This window comes from Taeniopygia guttata, chromosome Z, assembly GCF_048771995.1.
Source record: "Taeniopygia guttata chromosome Z, bTaeGut7.mat, whole genome shotgun sequence".
In the NCBI taxonomy this organism is placed as follows: Eukaryota; Metazoa; Chordata; class Aves; order Passeriformes; family Estrildidae; genus Taeniopygia; species Taeniopygia guttata.
This window is the reverse complement of record NC_133063.1, coordinates 51,708,372-51,731,019: the sequence shown is the minus strand read 5'-3', so window position 1 is coordinate 51,731,019 and position 22,648 is coordinate 51,708,372. Positions and strand designations below refer to the sequence as shown.

Here is a 22,648-nt window from a genome sequence, read left to right as displayed (position 1 = left end):
TCCCCACGGGGCTGCTCTCAATCACTTCTCTGCCCTGTGAAGGTATCTGGGATGCAGGTGCAGGACCTTGCAGTTGGCTTTGCTGAACTCCCTGAGGTTTGCATGGTCCCACCTCTCAAGCCTGTCCAGGTCCCTGTGGATGTCATCCCTTCTCTCCCCTGTGTCGACTGTCCCATCCAGCTCAGTATCATCAGCAAACTTGCTGAGACTGCCCTCGGTCCCACTGTCCACATCACTGACAAAGGTGTGGAACAGTATTGGCCACAGGACTGATCCCTGAGGGACAACACTCGTCACTGGTCTCCATGTGGGCAAGGAACTGTTGACCATAACTCTCAGTGTGGCCATCCAGCCAGCTCTTTATCCGAGTGGCTGATCCATCAATCCATGTCTCTCTAATTTACAAGCCTGCAGGACAGTGTCAAACTGCATAAGCCCATGTAGACAATCTCAGTTGCTGTGTCCCTGTCCAGCAAATCTGGAGCTCCATCATTGAAGGTCACCAAATTTGTCAGGCAAGACTTCCCCTTTGTATAAAGCCATGCCAGCTTTACAATGATGTATAAAGCAAATATTCTTGCTCCTCTTGCTTCGATGCAGGTTAGGCAGGTCCCTTACACCACTTAAAGAGGCGAATGCCGCGCTTCCTTATAGTCAGCACTAGCACCTCTGTGGTCACCTAGAGCCCTGAGAACCATCAAGCAGAATCCACTGTAGTCAACCCATTTGTGTGTGCCTTGTGGTGGATGAAATTACATACCACTGAAAAAATCTGGACGTAGTACAACCAAAGAAATTAATTTTCTCAAAGTTATCCATTATTTCAAGGAAACGAGCTGTTCAAACATAATACTTGCCTAAGAACCAGAGGCACAAGCTTCTTTACAATTGTGACTTCTTTTTCTGACATGTTTTCTCGACTGATATGGCCATCCTAATTAAAGCACCTCAGAGCTGGAAGATACCAGAGCTCATTACACAGTTCCACAAAAATAGCCTTTCTCACAGGGAAGTGGAGGGCCGTTTCTCCCCCTCTGAGGCTGCAGTCCCTCTGTGCTGTACACACTGTCCTGCAGCAGCAGAACTGGCTGGTGTACAGCCGGCCAGCAGTGACCGTATCACGTAACAAGCACCTCTCCTGCGCAGTGTTTGTTAGCAACACCCAGCACGAGCAGACCCAAAGGCACACTGCTGCTCTCCAAAGGTCAGAAATCACAGCTGAAAAGTGTAAAGCACTGTCTCTCACACTCTTTCTGATCCTACCGCAAAAACATTGCAGCTGTAAGATAAGCTCATTCACACATGCTGGACCAGTGGGCTGGTAGTATTTGGAACAAGCACCAGCCTGTATTGTTTTAGCTGCATGTGTTGCAGTTATATGTGTGCCTCAGCCCAAACCTGCAAACAGAATCTAGAAAAAGAGCAGGATTTCCCACTGCACCCTGTAAATCATTCCTTCAGGTGGCTCAACACACCTATTTTATGCCCTAAACCAGCCAGGACTCAACCTACAAGACCAAAGCCCCAGCATAAGCACAGATTACCAGGCTTGATCTATGTGTCCTATGAAAAACATGGCCTGGTAGAGTCCTGACCATGTTGTATTCTACTCTGTTTACTTAACATCTGACTTAGTCCTTAGAGCTACTCTGTCTGTGAACTGTCACAGGTTTCCTTTTCAGTGAAAGTTCCACAGTGCTCCCCTGATATACTGTAATAGGCTCAGACATAAAATGCAATCAAAACCCAAAGATACAGCAGCTTTTAATTGCTCTTCTCTCAGCCCTCACATCAGATCTTCCTTATTCTTGGCAGAACAGGTAAAGTATGGTCCCAAACCAAACCACAACCAGCCTTCTTCAACCCATGCAAAGCAAGGGACAAGAACCACAATCTAGAAGGAATCCTGCTTTGTTTTCACTCACTTTTTATAGCATCACATAAAGCCATTAGCAATGCCACAAAACATCAAAACACCAGTTAAAACTGTTCTAGATGAAAACAGTAAACAAGGCATTGCTAAGAAGAATTATAAAGTAGGTACATAATATGGCTCTTGAGCAGAGTTCAATAAGCATTCCATTAAAAATTCGAACAATATTTTCAGCCACGCAATGGAGGAGAATCCAACTCATTCTCTAGGTAGCACTAACATAACACATGGATGAAAAAGGCAGGCAAAAAAAGAAACACAAAACATAGCAGAAATCAGACTACTTGCTGCAGCTGGGAAACAAGCAGGTAAGACAGAAACTGCATGCTCATTTCACTGAGACAGCTGGAATAAAATGTGACGGTTCTTTTAGTCTGTTTCTTCTGTCCTACAAGCTGTACTTCATGGTCAGACTATCCCCAAACTCCAACAGGCACAGAGGGAGTTGTTTGGCTGCATCAATAAGGCTGTAGAGATACACTGTGTATGGATTAAAACCCAAAACTTTTGCATATTGGTCAGGCACAAAGATATCCTGTTCACAGGACTCACCCAGGTACAGTTTCTACAAACCATCAAGTCATTCTACAGATTTTCTGCAATATGGAATTTTACTGATCCTGTTTTCTCTTGAGGCAGTAAAAACTCAAATTCAATTGAAATGCTTGAATGCTGTAACATTATGTTGTTATTAACAACCTCTTTCCAACTTTCCTTCAGAGTTGTTGTCTGTTAACTACTGACTTTTTTTGTATAAAATTACTGTTGTGCATCCAAAAGAATATCTCATGTTTGGACTGACCAATTATAGAGTTTAAAGACCATAATGGATTTGTGACAGTACTTAAACAGCTTTTGAAGTTCTAAATATTATCTCCATCTCTGTTAATGTCCTATTTAACTGCAACTGATTATGTGTTTTTATGTTCTCATATATCACCTTTGTTCTAGAATTACAAGCAATAAGCTTATTAAGTGATCAGAGGCAGCAATCTGCTGCCTTAATGAGCACAAAACCAGCAAAGCATCTTTGCTTTGCACATTCCGAGTTCAGTTCCACACGCTTCAAACCCATCCTCAGTAGTCAGTCCAGCCTGATGCAGAGGCCAAGCACGTCTAGTGCTGTAATACACTAATGCTCTTGAGCCTTGCTAAACGGCTACAGAAAAGGAGAAATAGGGAAGCATAAATCATTCCACACCAACAGAATGGATCCTGTGTTTATTCTCTTAATGCAAAGAGGTTAAAATTTTCTACTACATTTACCAGATTTCATATCCTCTCACCAGCAGTCCCTGTGCACAGTTTTTTGTTTCTCCAGCATTCTCCATGCAGCCCTGGTAACACCTTCCCCCACAGGACCACAATCCCACACAGCGAATCCCTTCCACAAAATCCAACTACTAGAATAGGCACAGCAGAACAAAAGACTATGTTCCAGGCTGTGTCACTACATACAAGAGTACTTTTGCAGCTATAATTTATAAAGCAGAACATGATTTAGTAGGTACGGGTGTTGGCATCGCAGTCTGGATCTCTTGGCAAGCCAAAGGACAAACATAAATGGTTTAAATTAGCATGGTAAGTATGAATACCATGGAAGATGGAGTTTTGAAACTCAGAAATGCTTGATTTGTCATGTAGTTCTTCAGCTATTGAGTATCTGGAAACAAAGTGGGGCAATGTTCCATCTGAAAAGTTACTCTAACCCAACCGTCTGTGCACATGCAGCCATCACCAGTTGGGTTTTCCAGCAGTTACTCCTTCAGTAAGAATTATTTTCATTCTCACATTATTTTACATGCTCGTTCCTTTACATCCTCACCATACTGTGTGACTGAAATGCCCAGCAAATACTAAGGCACATTATATTGTTTAAGTGAGACATTAAGTTTCACCCTGTTGCAAGCCATCCTGCTACTGTGAAGTATTTCTGAATTTTATACTAACTTATTAATAAATGAAGAAAAGAACTAATTTTAGTGATTACGGTATTTTCAATAGAACACATGCTTTCTAAAGGTCAGTAAAATATATGTTTAAATGTATTTTCAATTCATAATCTGCAGTACACGTGATATAGACAACATTCATCTCTGTCAGAAAACAGCCTTTACAGTGTTCTGGGAAACACTGTTTCTCACACACTGAAAACCAGCTCTTTGGTAAGAGGTCGCTTGTTCCTTCTCTCATGAACTAAAATAATGTGTAAACAAACACCCATCTCATATAAAGATTAAAACTAGGATTCATATACGGTAAAGGAAGATTTCCCTTGTGATAAACAGTTTGAGCACAAAGTGTTCCTTCAAGTCCTGACATAAATCTGCTCCTGCCAAGCTAGTATCTCATTGCATCAGCCTTTTGCCTTCACCACACGAAAGTGGCAACCCTACTACCTCTCTCCCTGTTTTCCTCATACTGTCCTCTCCCTGGAATTACTACCTCAGCTCCACTGGGCCAAAGAATTGTCTTTCCATCACACAAACGTTTGGTAACAAGAGAAGAAAAACCTTTTATTAAAAAAAAAATCTGACTAGCTAACCTATCATTGAAGGACTGCCATGTGGGCTGAGTAGACTCATTATTACTGCTGGTAGCCTAGCCCTTTCTTACCTCACCAGCTTTATCCCACCTTCTTGGTATTCCAACAATTTTTTTATTAATTTGTAATGCTTTCAAAATGTTTTGACATGTACCTTAAGATTGTGAGATCTTCAACTGGGCTGAATGCAAGCAAGTGCTGTCGTGTCTGATAAAGCACTTATTTTTCAATAAGAGAAAAAGCTATCAAAGCATCTCTGTCTACATTGCTTCCTCAATGACAAATATTTGCAGCTTCTATTTTATTAATGGAAATCTGGTATTTTAATTAAGATACATGATGCTGCATTTATTCTGTTCAATGCTCCTTTCAATGATGCAAGATAAAACACAATTTCTACAATTTCTAATTTAACAGAAGCGAGGCCTAGCTCCAGTTAATATAAACACTTAGACATGTACATCCAGTCAGGCAAAAGAGACTCTGTAAGTGGAAGTTATACTCTAAAAGGACAACTGTATACTCAAACTTCCTTAGTCTCTAGTTCATCAAAAAGAATGGTACCAATCTATAAACGGGAGATTTGCCTTCAGAGGTTTTGATCATTCCTTACTGGAAGAGGGCACAAGAGGTAATATAGAGTACTACATATTACTTCAGTTTGTAAAGATGTCTAGAACTGAGCTCTATAGGTTTTCCCAACACAGTCAGTGAGGCACAAACTCCCATGTACTCTCTGGGAGCAGCGCTATGGGCTTCGTCTACAGAGCCCTTGATTTTTACACTTGAATGGTGCTACACTGTGCTATGCAAATACATGGAGACCCGGAGAGGAAACAGCCCATGCTAATGAAAACAATGATTGACCATACTCAGAGAATTTGGTGGGTGTCTATAACTTTTTTATACATTAGTGTAAGTTTCAGCAGTTATAGTTATATATTTAATAGAAGTACCGCTACCACTTACTGGCATTGTTAGAAATTACTCCTCAGAATGATTGTAAGCTGTCTTGATTGTCAATCCTTCATAATTATTAGAACATGATAACACCACGAATTAACACGGCAAGTAGCAATTCTATTAATGTGAGACCGAGATATGGTAGAGATGAAAGACATCACATTCCTATTTGAACAACTCAAGCTGTCTGAATAACTTTCAGTATTACTTACATTTATCAGAGCGACAAGACATCTCAATTGCAATGTACTTTCATCTCAATATTTAAAATAGCATCTTTTAAATAAACACCAGCATTTAAATTTATCTTATCAAATCTCCTTAAATTGATTCCATGCCCAACTACATTTTCATGGCTGATGTGGGCAACCAAGTCTGTGCTATAGCTGACAGTCTTTTGTATTTAAGCTAAAAAGATCTTGACAAATAACTTCAATTTTTTGTATCAGTAAATACTTGCTTAAAGCATAAATAAAATGGGATCCAACTCAACCAATGGGTTCCAATTTTTTAATTGCCTCATTCTTACTTCTGACATAATCATGACCAGAAAGATGACCAGGTGTGGGTCTTCTGTAGTTGTTACACAAAAAGAAAAGTTAAGCTGCGACTGAAACCATAAAGTTAGTAATACACTATACTCTAAACAAAATATACTGTACTGAAAAGATGAGTAACTAGTTCACATCCACTCACTTGATCTCCAGCATTACCCCTGTGAGAGTTTCTAACAAGTTTTACTGAAGACATTACTACGACAAAACACTAGTTACTCCTCTGCTATATAACCCCTCTGCACACTTCTGCTCAGAACGTTTGCAATATTTATTTTTTGAAAACATTCTCTATTTGTTTATCCTATGCAATACTTACAACACGTCACAAAATAAGTAACAAAATTATGGACAAATGGCAGTTAAAAAAAAAAAAAGTAAAAAAAAAGGGCGGATTTGCAGGGATTGTACAAACTAGAATAAATCACACAGAAGAAAAGAATCCGATTAGATCTATTACAGTGGAGAAGATTTCGACGCTGGCAGCTAAACGACAATTCTTGTTCTGTTTTTAAAATCCAAGTCCACACAGAAAAGAGTTTCTCTGAAGAAAACTGTTTCTCCAGATCTCCGAGGCTAACCTTCTCTTCCCCGGCACCCCATCCATCACCCACAGCACGGGACGTGACAGGAATTCTCGCCCCCCGCCCGCCGTCCCAGCCTCGGCCAGAGCTGACGCCGCGGTCCGCCCCGGCTCCGGCGCCGCACTGCCCACAGCAGCGGGACACGGGCGGCCCCGCTCCCGGAGCGGCTGCGACACCGGCCGGGACCGTGCGGCAAGCTCGCAGACACCCCGCCAGGTCCGGGCGAGGGGAGGCGAAGCCAGACAGCAGCCGGACCCCGGCCCGTCGCCCCTGGGGGCGGGGAAGCCGCTGCGCGGCTGCGCCAGGCGGGCGGCGAGCAGCGGCGCGGAGCCGCCGCCCGGTACTCACCGACTCGCTCGGAAACTTCCCCCAAGTTTCGGCAGCGCGGCGGGCGGCAGTGGACGTGCCCCACCGCGGCGGGCGCGGGCACCATGGGAGCGCCTCAGCGAGCGGCCGCCGCGGCCGGCCCCAACTTCAGGGGAGGCAGCGACCGTCATAAAACGCGAGCGAGAGCGGCGGGGCGGCGGGCTGAGCCCGCACTCCTCCCGCGGGGCGGGGCAGGGCAGGCGGGGAGCGGAGCGGAGCGGAGTGGAGGGACGAAGGGAGGGAGGGGAGATCAGCACGGGGCGGGGGGTGGGCAGCGCTCCCCAGCACCCGTCCCCAGACAGCGTCCCCCGGCGGCGGCAGCGGCGGCGTTGGCACTTGCCTCTCTTGCCGCAGCCCGGTCCGTGCCTGTTCCGCCCTGCCGGGGCGCGGGGCACTCAGAGGCCATCGCCGCGTACTACTCCTCCTCTTTTCACCCCGGCAGCTGCCGGCCCTGCCGCCGCGGGGAGGGGCGAGAGTGGCGAGGTGGACCGCGTCTGGCGGGGTGGGGCGGCTCGGCGCGCCTCGGGGACCGTCGCCGCACGGCCCGAGCCCCGGCCGGTGCCGGTGCTTCGGCGGCGCCGCGGAGCTCCGTCTAGAGGGGGACGGCGGCTACTGCAGCGCTCATCCCGGCCCGACGGGCGGGAGCGCGGCCCCGGCGCCAGCTCCGCGCTGAGGGCCCAGTGCCGCCGGCGATGGCTGTGGGGGCGAGCCCCGGGCTCCTGGCCCGGCCTCAGGCAGGGTCTCAGCAGCGCTGGCAATCGTGCTTATGTTCAGCATCGTGACGAACACGATTTAGGGTGAAGGGGGTGTCAGCGTGCCACGGGCGCGGCTGCTAGGTGGAAGGGATGGCACCTTCCACGGCCAGGTGTGTGGCACTGCAGGCACAGGGCTAAGTAGTGTGAGTGTAAAAGGTAGCTGCAGCAAAATGGAGAACGTCTGGTAGGGATTGTCTTAATAAAAGGTTTCTGAAAAACTGTGTAGTAAAAAAAACATTAAAAAGGAGGGTACTGTCATCAATTTATTTAGGTATCATTTGCATTGACAAAGTACTGAAGGCAGACCAGCATGTGCAAAGGTGACACATTATTGATCTTTAAGGCCCTTGCAGGCCCCCTGTCACGTGTGTGGCCCCACCTTCAAAATGGCTCAGCATCTGGCTTCTCGTAAAACAAAGGTGGGACAACACCCCCACATATCAGTGTTGTAAGAGTTTCACAATCGTTCCGTAAGGCACATAGCCCGCTCTGAAATGAACTGGGAATAGAAGAGAATTGTGTCTCACTCGAGCTTTCTGATGTGTTTGGTGTACAGGAATAGCAGTGCAGGCATATGGAAGGTGTTTGACTGTAAATGCCTGGCAACAGTTCCTGGCGCCTCTGGCTGCTCAGGTCGGTGCTGCATTTCCTTGCTAGTGAACCAGGTGCTCCCAGATTGGGAGCTGCTTAAGGAAGCTGGTGTTCCTCAAAGACTGACCTGCAAGCAGCAAGTGATCTGTATTCAGCTGTGTGTTGATCCAGGCTTGCTGTGCCCAGAACAAAGAAAGAAAGTGATTCCAGGGGGCCAAAGACATATCAGAGGTGAGATGGACTGTGAGATTTGACCTCATCAGTTTCCAGTTGACTTAAGGGAATTAACAATCTCATATATTGATAAGTATATGATGAAAGTATTGCTTTTGAGGTTTTAAATGGAGACACACAGATTCATCTTCCTTATTCCTACGCCAGAACCATCTCTTCCATTTCCTCATTCAAAATCACAGAAGGAACAGATTTTTTTAAACAGTATTGAACAGTACCATGCTCTTTGCATTAATATATGTGCAAAGGAGATTAAGTTCCACTTCTTACTACTTGTCAGGGAATGCACACCCATATTTCCTGGGAGGTGCCTGTGCTGCCAAATTAGTGGTTGTTATTTGGGCCTTTTATTCTTACCTCTTGGCGCTGAAGCTATGGCAAAACATGATTAATAACTCATTGTGTTAGAAATTGCAACCACAGATCTGATCCTGGCCCTATAGTTTTGTGGTTGAAGCACTGTGATAAAAGAAGATTCCAGGTCCAGAAATGTGTATGGGGTTTGTTAAATACAACACTCCTATAACATAGTAACATCTGAAACTATGACAAACTGGTTTACATTAACTAAGTAGCAGTGAGAGCTGAACATGTAAAATACCACATGGATAAACCAGAGAAAATAATTTATTGCTCCCTCATTATATGTACAAAAAACTTGGATAACAATAAATCCATAGGTTGATTATGTATTCTAGGTTTACAGCTGCCTGGACTTTCTCTATCCTAGATAAACCTTTTTATTTCTTCACATGATAGGCAGTTTAGTTTCATTGGGACTAACACGATACACTGCTAACAAGACCAGATTTGGGCAAAAGCAGACAAAGTAATTTTCAGTCAGAAAGTTTGTGATGGTGTTGGGGGGCTGGAAAGACAGGTAAGAGTGGAGTGGAGAGTGGAGTTTCCACATTATCTACACTTTACCTTGGATTTATGGAAGCACAAGGCTGTATGTCACTTGTGTGTAGGATAAATACTTCGAATTTTCTCAGTCACTCCAATACAAAGAAATAGCATAATAAATGGCCAGTGGTCTTTTGGCTTGTCTCTTACTAAAATTTTAAAAAAGTCTTTCTTTTGGTAACTATTATTCTCAGTTTCTCTGGAGGATTTCAGGGTATATGAAACTATTTACTAGATTTAGTACTGGTAGTCTGTGGTAGTAGTTTAATCTCCCAGATAAATTAGCAGTAAAGAACCCAAGACTGGTATCTTTATGAAGCAAGAATCTTATCTCGGCAACAATATAGAAATTGGTTGTAATTTTTATACATCATTAGGGAACATCTACTTTTAAAACTATGTATAATTTTGTCCATACCCATGTTCTTCACTTTTTGGTTTATGCTGTATTATCACTCTTCCATATTCCATCCAATCTCATTAAAATGCCTGGAAAAGCAAGTCTGGCTTGAGGACATTCAGTAAAGACACCTGAATTCTGACCATTTGCTCCGACATAATATCCTATAGGGAGGCCTACACCTACCCTTTTCTCTCCGCATGCAGTTGCTGCTTCACTTCTCTCCAGTGTGTTGGAAGTTCAATCCTTCCTGAGCAGGATGCTCTGGAACCAAGTGCAGAAGTCAAAATGATATCTGAGTCTGGTTTTGCTCTCTGTTTACAATAGTGTATAATGCAGTGTTTATCAACAGGGTGTCAAATAGGATTCCAACAGCTCAGTTCATGATAATTCATCTGAAAGAGCTTTCTTCACTTCTAAGTGTCTAAAGCATGTGCTGTTTGTAATTTCTGCCAGAACTTGGTTGCCAGTGAATGCCTACTGTAAGGATTAGCTAAAATCTGAGCTTTCACAATGTAAAGGCAGCTGTGTTGGTAAAGTCTGCCAGCCAAACCCCCGTGGCTTGATTTAGCAGGCAGTAGTTGTCCATAGTCAGCAAAAACAATGTTAATTTATGTATTTCTGGATCAATCTAATGGGGTACACATGCAAGATCCGTGCTAAAAAATAAAGGGGTTTCTTTGTCTAGCAGTTTGTATTGAAAGCAAACAAAGTGACATTTTGTTGTTGGGCTTTTTGCTAATATAATAGTGCAAAATGCACTCTTAGTTGATACTGCTTTACCTGCAGAGCTTTTACATGAGGCCTGAAAAAAGGTAGTTTAGTCTGAGTAGTTTAAAATTCCTTATGATTTGAGGTTAAAGTGAGCATAGATGGTTCTCTTGAGTGAAAACCTACTTACACTAATTACAAAAAGAGTTTTTCTTTTTCAAAACTGCATGAAATAATGCAGAAGACAGATTGAATAAAAATATTGTTAATATTCTGCAGTCATAAATGCAGTTTAACTCTGTTGTCTTATTTTCTTGGCTTCTTGTTTAACACAATCATTAACACAGAAAGTGCACAATTAGAAAGGGATCTCAGGAGCTCCCCAGTCCAACCTCCAGCTCAATGCAGGGTTAGTGAAGAGGACAAATCTTGCTGGGCTTTACCCAGTTGGGTTTCAAAACCTTTCATTTCTGGAGGCTGCACAGCATCTTGGGGCAACCTGCTTCACTGCTGCACTGTCCTGTGGGGCAAGAGGTTTCTTCCTTCTCCACTCTGAACTCCTCAGTTCTCTTTATGCCCTTTGTCTCTGGGCTGGTGCTCCAACTCCTGATCTGGGCATCCTAGTAGTGCTTCACTGGGTCACTCAAGTTTGGCAATATCTCTCTGTACCATCTCATGGGCTTTTTTCCGCCCAGGGCAGGATTTTGCATTTGTCCTGGCAGAATTTCTCACAGGTGCCATCAGCCCGCTTGCCCAGCCTGTCTAGGTCCTGCTGTAAGACAGCTCTGCCCTTGGGCTTATTGACCAATCCCTCCAGTTTGGTGTTATCTGCAAACTTGTCGAGAGTACACAGTACCTCCTCCAGGTCATTGATGCCAATATTAAACAGGACAGGTATAGATTACTGTCCCCCAAGCACATGGATTATGAGTCCATAGTTTTACATGGTTACAACACACCTTTTTCTAATTAATCTCCACTGATCTTATCTAGATGGTAATAAAGAAGGATGAATGTGAAAGGAGCATGTTGGTCTTTTGAAAATTAGCTAGAGAGTGATTCAGATGAATAAGTGTTTCCCCCTTTATGTCATGCTTTTAGAAAACTTAAGAGGAAAGAAAGTCCACTGGCAGTGTGTGAAACTTAGGTGATAACCTTCATAAAGAGTAAATCAGTCATTTAGATGTTTACTGTGTTTTCCATAAAAATATTTGTTTTTAGGATAATAGCAAGTCAAAATTCTGTGCAGGGGAAAATTAATTTTTCTTCTTTCCTTCCTTCACCTTCTTAATGTTCTTTATTCATGTAAGAAATAAGGAATAGCTGAAAGAAGAGAAGCTGTCTTTTAATCTAAATTTCCATCGTAAGTAGACTTGCAGAAAAAAAAGTACCATGACACACGATTGCTTGCCACAAAAAGAAACCACACTAATAAAATGCATATTCCAACCATGATCAGACTCGTACCAAGAGCTAAGAATGCACAGTGCTTGCTGTATATAAAAGTAAAAACAATATTTAATAGCAGTTCTGTTCTCAGCCTCTGAATATGTGGAAAAATTTAGTTTGTGGGTTGTCTGGGTTACTTCCTTTAAAGCTACAGAGCAAAGCTCCCCCAGATACTTTATATGAAAACAGAATAATTACCTAACCAATAAATATCTGTGGAAACAGAAAATTTTCTCTTAGGAACTAATCAACAATGAATCAATGTGAGCATGCATGGAGGATAAGAAGGCACAGGCAAAGCAAGAAAGCAAAAAAAGAAGAAACACTCTGCCACAGCCTGAGGTCTCTTGCTCTCTCTGTTGTTTCTAAGTCATCTATCATGTCATTATCTACAGCTAATATAAAACAAAGACCTTTCTGGCCATGTAATGAATACATTGACTTTCTGATTCACTGGGAAAGGTGTATATTGTGGTATTTTGCTTGCTTTTTTTCTGAAGTAGGGAGATGGAGGACTGTAGAGATGAAGGTTTTGGTTCAACTGATATATTCACTGCTCTTTTTTTTTCATGCAAGAAATATCAAAGCTGGTCCTGGCCTGTTTCCAGCACTACGCAGGGTGTCCTGTATCTTAGATGTTACACTAGCCAGAAGAACTTCTCCAAATGAAGAGTGAAAAACATCAGTCCATTTTATAAGATGTATATGTATATACATATTATGTGTATATGTGTATTATTTTGTGAATGTGCTATTGTTGCCCTCTGGATCTTAACTGAGTCCTATCCTTAGTCTGTCAAGTGTTTATTGAAGACTGTGACTAGGCACATATTGCAACGCTGGAATCCAGAATCCAGAGCCTGAAACCACTTTCTGCACCTATTTGTCCACACTGTCCTCCATTTCCTTCTGCCAATGAGCAAGATTAGGGGTCTGGTAAAGCTTCTGCCTAAAGTGCTTTTGTCCAAGTGTCCCAAAGGTTTAGACACTTCAAACAAGGCTTTCTTTGTTGCTTTCCTATGTTTGAATTCCTAAATTCTAACATGTTAGAGACCTAACCAATTCACATCTCCAAGTATTTTACATTTTAGTGATCCAAGCATATATTCAGTGTCTAACGATGTTTCATGAGCATTTTTCTGCAACTTTTGCTACATGTTCCTGCTTTCAAGCTTTTTTGTCTCTTAGATTAAGGTAGAAATGAGAACACAGAAGTCGGAACAGACACCATGTTTGATTATTTGTGTACTTCAATTTACTTTACGCTTAAACAGTAGTGCTACCATGCAAAAGACAATAGACAACAATTTGGTCAAGGTCACAGTGTATAAAGGATGATTCTTAAATTTCTGGGGCTAGTCAAAGAATTTGAACAAAGCCTGACAATAATTTTCTTTTTTTCATAAGTCTGCTAGTTCCAGGAACAGCAGCGTCCTTTAATTTATGTTTCAGCTTAAGGTCTTTAGTTGACAGATCTTAAGCATTTGTGACAATAAGGGATTTGAGATGGACAGACTGATCAAATACGTGCTGTGACCATCTCTACATAATGGGTGTGCTTGTGTCTAGGATAACATTAACCATTATCTGGAGAGCCTGGGTTTTTACAACAGTTCACTATTTTGAGTAAATTGTAATACCAATATTGGAAAATCCTGCTTGCATTTTTTTTTAATTCAAATACTCACAGGGAAGTTTCTCTCAAAGCAAAATATTTGTATGTGCATGAAAGTTCCTAAGATCATGGAAGCATTTTGACCCTTCAGAAAGACTGTTTGTTCACATGCTTCCCAGCTCCTCTCTGTATCATCCATCTAATCAGGTGTAAAAGTCAGACCCACAAGTCTGTAGTTCCCTGTTTTCCCTATTATAGAGTCTTTTTTGCAGATCTGATTACACTGATAATTGTTCCATCAGTAACCTTAATGGAGCCATTACCACCTTACAGTCAAAATGCAGATCTATGCACACTTTTGGTGTAACATGGCAAGTTCTTCTCCTCCGTGAGGTCCTCCCATGAACTTTCCATTCCTTTCACACAAAGTGTTTTGGCTGTCCATCCACACAATATATGATCCTCTAGCCCTCAATCACTGCCTGGGTGAAATTGCTGCATATGATTATCTCAAATTCTTCATCTTGTGTGCCTGTACTTTGATGATGCTTGGTGCTCGTAACTGTACTGATGGACACAGAAATGACCTCAAGAGTCATCCAGTTTGGTGAGTCTCCCACCTCCCTTGGTTAATGGAGTTGCATAACAATATTTTACTTCAGATGATAGCCATATGATGCATACCGTATATCTTGGGGAGGCCAAAGAGCAGGGGTCCTGAGAACAGCAGTGTTCTTATACAGCTCCTGATTACATCATGGGATCTGGGGCAAGCTAAATATAAACCTGTATTCCAGGAAAATAGGTGACTTCACTCTAAGCAGGGTCTGATGACTACTTCCTTTCATTAGTGGAGACTCAAATTGAGAAGTAGCTACTACACCAGAACACCCCATCTGCTCATCATCGGTTTGACATGTTTGACATGTCATTTTTTTGACATGGTTACCACACTTGAATTACTGAGAGGTCAAATATAGGTGAAAGCTATGAGTTAGCTACTCATAGTGTAGTTCATTCATGTATCCAAAAGCAGGATTTACTTTAATTTCCTAATTCTTGGTATTTTCTTGACTAGCTTTCTAAATATCTGAGTGGAAAAGACCTCTTTACCTGCTAAAGCTACCTGTGTCAGATAGCCACACATTTATTACTAGAATGCTTTCCATAATGCCTACCACTTACTATTTTGCTAAAATTTAAATTCAAGTATTCTTCCATCAACACTGAAAATCGTGATCAGATTATTCTCTTCTGTGTTTGAAAATAATTGCCATGTACTCTGGAGTTTTGTCTTTGTCCTAGGCCAAAGGATCTCTATTTTTAAAATCTTTCATCATGGATCACATTCTCTCTGCTTCTAATCATGTACAGTTTTGGAATTTCTCCATTTGTTCCATGTTTCTTCTGAGGTATAATGCCCCAAAGGGACCAAGGTCTCTACATGACATTCTAATAGTGCTCAGAAGCGAAGGGCTTGAAGGCTATGCTGCTATTTATAAATCAGAGCAATAAATTTGATTATTTCCACCTAAGTCCATCATGTAGAATTTAATCCATTTTTCATTCCACCACTGTAATTTCTCAGGAGAATACTGAAATTGAATTGTGTCTTTCAATACATTCATGTTTGCACTTCTTTTCAACTTTGTCTCATCTGCTTTTTAAGGCTGTTATCCAGATTGTTAAAAAAAGGTTGAATAAAGTCAGAACAAACAAAGGTCCTGTAACTTTGTGATATGAGAGTATCAAAGTAAAGAAAACGGGTCTAAAATTATACATATTGCCAAATTAGTTTTTATGCTATTGCTTTTCATTGAAAGCATTTGCAAAGAGTTTACTTAATTCTAGATTTGCTTTAGATTTATTTCTGGGTTGTTTTTTTTTTCTGAGTTGAAGTTAGACTGATTAGTTTAATATTGCCAGCCTCTTCTTCATCTACTTTCTCCCCTCTTATTGTATAAGGCAGCTGTTGCTTTTGTCCTTTCTCAGACTTACATCTTTTAGCCAATTTTGACAGATTCTCAAGTAATTGCTAATCTGAAGAATTCACCTCATTCTTGAAATATCCCAGGCCAAAGTCTGTCCAGTCTGGCTGACTTGAGAACATTCCATAATGCTCTCCTGACACTGTTTTAAATTGAATACTTAACTTCTTTTCATAAATGTTAATTATGTAATTATGTTAATGAGGTGTCAGCAGCTTTTTTTTGTCATATGCAAAAAAGGTTTTAAATATTCCAATCTTCTTGGGATCATCTTTTGTGTCATTTCCTTGCCTTCAGTCACACAAATAATCAGGAAAAGCAATCATAATTTTCTTTTCTTTTTGTTATCTTTAATGCTTGTTTCCTTTTGAAGTGTCTTCAAGCTCTGTGTTTGGTTTATGCCTTTATCTCCTGATTGGATCATACACATACTGTTATTTTATATGTTTAAAAATTTGACCTGATTTCTACTTTTCAGATGGAACTTCGTGAGTTTGAGATCAAGTAAAAGTTTCTGGCTTACCTCAACTAATCTCACTCTCAATACTTTCCCCTTCTGATAAGAATAGCTTATGTTTTCTGCTACAACTTAATTACTTTTTCCTTTTCTTGAATTTGTGAAAGTTGTCTACTTCAAGTCTATGATTGTCTCCTTTTCTTCTATTTTCTTCCTGACAATATATACTTTATGATTTCAGTCACTGTCTCCAAGTCACCTTTCATCATTCTTTTCTCAAACAGCTACTTTTCTCTGGTACTTTTCAGTAGTACAGAAACATATCCAGAAGATCCTCTCCTCTCTCTGTTTTAACACAGAAATAGAAGTGGCGAACAATGCTTTTCAGAATAGAGCTTGTTAATTTATCCATGTCCTCCTGTTTCCTTTCCTACTCATTCTTTGGATAGTTAAGCTCTCTTGGGACTCTGCTTCTGTGCATTGGGTGTTAAATGATTTGTCATTTGTTCATGATAAAGGCTTCCACTACCTATTCTCTGTTCATGTGGTTTAGTCTACTGACAGACACAGCTGAGTCCTCCTCTTCTTTCACCATCATCCACAGGCTTTTGATGAGTCCAGCTTTCTCATTTGTCTGGAGTTCAGCATCAGTGCAGGGCTATGTCCTTTAATGCTAGATTGCCCTACTATGTAGTTATCTTACTTGTAACTGTTTACCAGTAAAGTCTTTTTCGTGGTCATATTTTAGGTATCCTTACTGCTCTTGTTGATTTCTTGTATCTCCTCATGATTTCAACTTAGCTTGTCATATTCCTCCCCAATGCACACAATATTTTAAATTAAATTTGTTCAAATTTGGTTTATGTATCCAAACTGTTCACAGACAAGCAGTCATACAGAGTGAACACATGGTATAGAAAATCAAATCCAAACATATAGATTTTCCCTTATTCTTTTTCTTCAAAGATTTTTACAGTATTTTTATGTTATTATCAGAAAGACCAAATAGACAAACAGGTAAAAGAGTTTTTTTATCAAAATTCTAATTTATATTGTGCTTTTATTTTTCATTGTTTACTTGATTCTAGCGGAGTTTAGACAGCAGCCTTGAAGTCACTTGCAATTGCAATATTTAAATGGCTTCAGACAATGGCAGTAACGTTTACCTAGTGTTGATTTTGTTGTTTTTAATCACAATTCTAGCCCTGAAGTGGAGCACCAACAGATGTGTCCTTTCCAGTTGCCTTAGTTGCCTTTGACTGTACTTGATTACATTCCATCCATCCTGATGCTTGTAAACAGATACTTGGATACCCAGCCAGTCCAAACCTCTGACACAGGCTACAGCTAGAAATAGCCTATGCAGAAATAATCCAATAAAATAGTTGACATAGCCAAGAGGAGGTCCCTGTTATGTTGAGAGTTGTGCTACTTGCTGTTTAACAGGAACACTAATGACTTCAACCCCGGAAGCTGTGCTCTAGTGAGAAAACTGTCACAAAACTGCCACAAAACGGCTGTTTCCCATTTTCATAAATTCAATCTTCCACTTTTATAATTTTGAATTAGTAGTTTTCAGCTGTAACTCGTAGTGCAGACATTGGCCTGACATGATGAGGAGGGGAGCAGCCATGGCTGTGGACTCAGGGTTGAAGGTCTGCTTGCCTCTGACCTCACTCTCAGATCAATCCAAGCCTGGTCAAAGCGTCTCCATAAGAGAAGCACTGGAGTATTCCTGTTGTATCCTAGAAATTTAATTTAATATATGAAACAAATCATTAACTTACCTAAGGATAGGGAAATGTGAGGGAAGTTTGTAATTCTGGAGACGCATCTCATTAAAAAGTGTAAGTTCTGTTACTTTTGCAGCACAGACACTGTTTATCTTATCCTGCAAAAGAAGTGGCAGCTCATAGCTGCCTACAGGACTGAAACTATCAAGCCCCATCCATTTATCTACAGTGGAGAAATAGTTGGGAAGAATGGGATGGCTCAGGCAGGTAAGGATTACAATAGTAGGATTACTGTCTTTAGTATGTATATATTTCAGTCTCAACAAAATATTGTCATGACTGTATATCTGCTTATATGTTGGCACTGCCTCATTATTTTTTCCCTCACACCTGATGATTTTAATGAAGTTTAGAGACAGAAAAACCAGAACAGTGTGGGAAGTTTTGAATAACTGCTGAAAAGTGAAACGGAGGCATCTCCAACACATAATATTACATAAAGAAGCTACATACATCCTGACAACTAGGAGTCATGAGATACAGGTGCACACCATTGACTCAAAACTTCTTACTCAACTAGAGAGGGAAAATGGATATTCTTCAACATATGCTCTGCAGTTTATATACAGGGATCCATAGTTTCCAGCTCTTGTGTCATCTAAACAGCTCAAACTCTCTCAGTGCCCATTTTAAGCAATGAATCTTGAGATAGGAGCATCAAAACTCAGCTTTTCTTGTGGTTATTAGTATTCATTGCATTTCATGCTTAAATACAATCTTGGCCAGTGAAAATCCTTTTCTTTATGAGTTAAAATTGTCCTTCACCTGAAATTACTTGCTTCTTTCCCAATTCTTTCCCTTGGTATATTGATAGTTACATTATTGCCTCTTTGCTTTGACTTTGATTTTAGAAAGCTGCTTAGTCACCTCTCAGGTCAGAGACTGATAAAATCAACAGTCAATTCTAATAGAAATGGAGATTCACTTGCTGCTTTTTACTTCATTTGCCTAATAATCCTGCTGCTGACTTGCCCTAAAACGAGAATTTCCAGTTCAATGCAAATATTTTTTTTACTCCTTTTTTGTTTGCTTTGTTTTGATTCGGACTAAAACCTGAACATTTTGAAATTTCCTGTGAACTGAACTTCTAAGAACGTAATTCAGTAATTCAAAAGCTGCCCATTTGAAGATCAGTTATCACCTTAGGTCTGCTACCAAAGTCCTAGGCCTGTGATTTTGGTTCAAGCAATGAAATACAGATACCTGGCCACCATATATTAGATCTGGCTGCTCTGAAGTCACAAAATCTGAAATCCACATTAGTCCTGGCAGGGTCCTCTTGCTGAAGCTAGTGTGAGCAAAGTGCTCAGTTTTTGGGAAGCTCCCAGCAATCAAGCCCCACCTTGGGTTCTGCTGAGGTTTGTCAGAGACTAAAAGGTCCAGGTCATGTGTTTTAGTGGGTGATACACACTGTTCTGTGAATTTTCTTTTTTGTGTCATTAATACTGCCTTATCTCTGTACAAAGTCCCATGTCTGATCCATCCTTCTGCCCGTTGTCCCTTCTTTAGAGCAAGCCACTGTCACTAGGGTGCTGGTGGAGCTGGTGATTGCTGCCGAAGAGAGGCCACTGCTGTAGGGAAAGATGGGAAACCTGTCCATGCTGAGGAGTAGGATAGGAGTAGGAGCAGTGCCAGGAGGAGTACATGTACCTATCTACCTTCATCCCCTAAGCATTGCTGAAAAGCTGCATCCAGTCATCCCTTGTACTCCTCTTCTACCAAATCCCATCTTCTCTCTTTAGTGAAGGTAATTTCAATGTAACAAAAAAATAAAACCTGGCAATGAGATCTCTCACTGGGCCCTGTATCATCCCCATCACCTAACACACTCTTTGGCATAATTTTGACCTGAGTCAGCAAGTCCTGAATAACACCAGGGGAATAGCACTGGCTGGGAACTGTTTACAGTAGAAAGTACAGAGATGACTAAACCACTGGAGCTGGCTCCTTGCTCTTAGACTGTCCCAGCACTGTCCCAGCAGTGTCTGAATCCCTGGGTAGTCAACATGGTACATGTCAGGGGTTTGCAGCACATTTGTGCAGTTTTACCCTATGAAAACACTGGTCTGGCAGACTGAAACCTGAGCTTTCACACAATTCTAGCTATAGAAATAATAATTATACTATACTAGTGCTGGATGGGGGCCCAGAGGAAACCATGGCCAAAAGCTATGTAAGTGTGGGCATTGCCCATCAGTGACTGCTTCTGTTTCACTTAGTAGTATAGATGTAGACATGATCATCTGCCTACTTGAGCTGTCTCTAATTATTAATTTCCATAACTTAAAACCTAATAGCATGAAAACAAAGGTTTTTTGTTGTACTCTATCCAAACATCTACCAGTTTTCTGTCTGTGTAACCCAACCAAAAACTCTCTTTGAGTCAATGCACTCAGCTTTTAAATAGTGCTTTGTGTAAATTCTTGGGAGTTTTCCTCCCAGCTAGTGATCTACAACCTCCCCTTGCCTCATTCAGACACATCTGTTGGAGGTCGCAGTTCAGGAATACAGAGTTGGAATAAAAATTACTAGAGCAGCAATGCTCATTGTATCAATTGTTCCTTTCAGATGCTACTTCATACATCAAGACTATGGAGTCTCTTTAGGTAAGAGAAAAACATTAATATTTGTGTATATTAACACTCTTTCCAAATCTTTGCCAGCCTTTTCAGATCCCACCTCTTTTCTTCCCTGCTTTCAGCTGCACAGCTCTGCTTCAGTTCAGGTTAATGTTTTCAGAGTCTGAGAGTCCTTATAATCATTCCCAGAACACTTTTGTAACTGAACTATAAGTTTCAACTATTTTCTGGAGGAAGACCATGTTATCTCATAACTGGTGCTGTTACTTGCCTCTGCATCCATGATTGCAGTACCTTGGACTCGCAGGCTTTTCTGTTACAGGAAATCAGTTAACTCCTTCCCCCAAGTGGGGGAAACTAGCTTCCCTTCCTCACTCTTTGGATTTATTTATTTATTGTCTTGAAATTTTTTTATATATACCTGATAGAAATAGCCATCTGAATAAGTATGCTAGAGGAAAGGAGACAGGGAAGGTATTTATTACAAACAAAAGTTTAATGTTATTCTAAATTGACTTGTTCTTTTACATCATTAAAATAAAATCTGTACATCCTTAATGCTAGGAGATAGTTCCTGTTCTGAACCCTGAAGTTTAAAATATTGGCTGTTCCTTATCTGCCAAGTTCAAATAAGGGCCAGGCCCTTCACGTACTCATGAGGGCTTTGCTATCCACAGCAGCTGTAGCAACAAATGCAGCAACAGAATCCAGGCAGAACAGCCACTACACAGAGGTATTACACTGAGCACTGAGACATTTACTTCATGAGATAGATAATTGGATGGGTCCTTGCTTGCCAACATTTGGGCTCCCTTTCCACACCTTACGGGGTCTGGTCTGAGAAAGCCAGCTCCAAGAATGTTCTTGGTGTCTGATAATCAAAGCAGGGCTGAGAGCTGTTGTGAGCTCTGAAATCACAGGGCTTTAGGACAAGAGGGAAAACAAACAAAACTTTTGTGACAGTCTCATTTGCATAATATCTACTAAGTCTTCAAGTAAATTTTAAAATTAATTTTTCAAACAAAATAACTAAATTTACAAATATACACAATATTTTATATAGCAGTCTAATCCCCATCTGTGGTAGATAGGGTGGTAGTCATCACACTCTTTTTCCCAGCAAAATGAAGACAATGATTGTTACCATGATAATTGTTACAAAAGTAAAATTTTAGTCCAATGAGAAAATATGTCATTAAACTAGACAAAAAAGCAACATTGGTGTTAAACTGTACTTTCATTAATACCAGAATGAGATAACAAATGCTATTAGTTAGTTTTACTGCTTATTTTCTTTTGCCATTTTATTACTAGACCTCGTGATTTTGTTAAAATAGGAATAATAAGCATCTGTAGTATCCTGGGTCACAGACTGAAATGACCTCTTTCAAAGCATTTCAAGCCAATAAAACTGGAAATACAGGTCTAAAACAACACCCAGTGCTAACAGAATAAGCCTGATGTGTACTTGCTATTTTTTTACTTAATTACACTTGATTACAACAGATGAGAATGACTTGGTTTTTACTGATAGCAGTGGAGTAGTTGCACTGAATTTCTTAGTCCTTTTTCCTGCTGTAATGGCCTGGATATCTCCTGTTGTCTCAAAATGGAGAAAAGGATCAGCTTGCCCCTCAGTAGTAAGAGAGAGATCACTTTTCCTTTATACTTCCTAGACTGTTTGCAGCATTCAGTCATGTGCCACCTTATCCTGTGTTGTATCACTCTACTCCAAAGTAAAAATTTGATATGATAATTGTCTTTTTTACCATTTTTGATATTTAAGCTCTCCTTTTTCTTCTCTATCTCAACCTTTTGTTCTTTCTCCTTCCGAAGGCTGCCAGCTTAGTCCTTGGTTACTACATCTTCTTGCCTTCTCTAGAGATATAATAGAAATTCCTTAAGAAATGAGATGTGGAAATTTCCTTTGCTGCTATATCTCTCACTGCTTTTTAACTCCCTTTTAGAATACTGAGCTGTTCTTGTCCCCATCCCAACAATGCCTCTTATATTTACTTATAATTAAAAAAAAAAAATTCTTCCAAGTTCCCATAATGTAGCCTAACAACACATTTTGTAATGCTTTGATCTATTAAGAGTAATGTTTCCATTATTTGTGCACTCTAGCTATTTATTTATCAGTCCTGGCCATTTATAGGCAGCAGAACAGCTGACTTCAGCTAACTACTACAGCTGGGGTTTCATTCCTTTTCTAAATCAAACTG

The 22,648-nt window shown here is 40.8% G+C and overlaps 1 protein-coding gene across 6 annotated transcripts in view; it reads right to left on the bottom strand.

Annotated features, from left to right (window-relative positions):
• The window catches only part of GHR (growth hormone receptor), a 147,890-nt gene that overhangs the window by 108,967 nt on the left and 16,275 nt on the right, over nucleotides 1–22,648 (bottom strand). For 2 of the 6 annotated variants that reach the window (XM_072921682.1, XM_030257948.4), the window contains exon 1: nucleotides 6,928–7,158. The exons of 3 other annotated variants lie outside the window; for them this stretch is intronic. The gene's annotated coding sequence lies outside the window, so the exon portion shown is untranslated. Of the gene's footprint in view, nucleotides 1–6,927; nucleotides 7,159–7,285; nucleotides 7,441–22,648 lie in introns of those variants that run through there. One more of the 6 variants, XM_072921679.1, reaches the window with a different exon arrangement.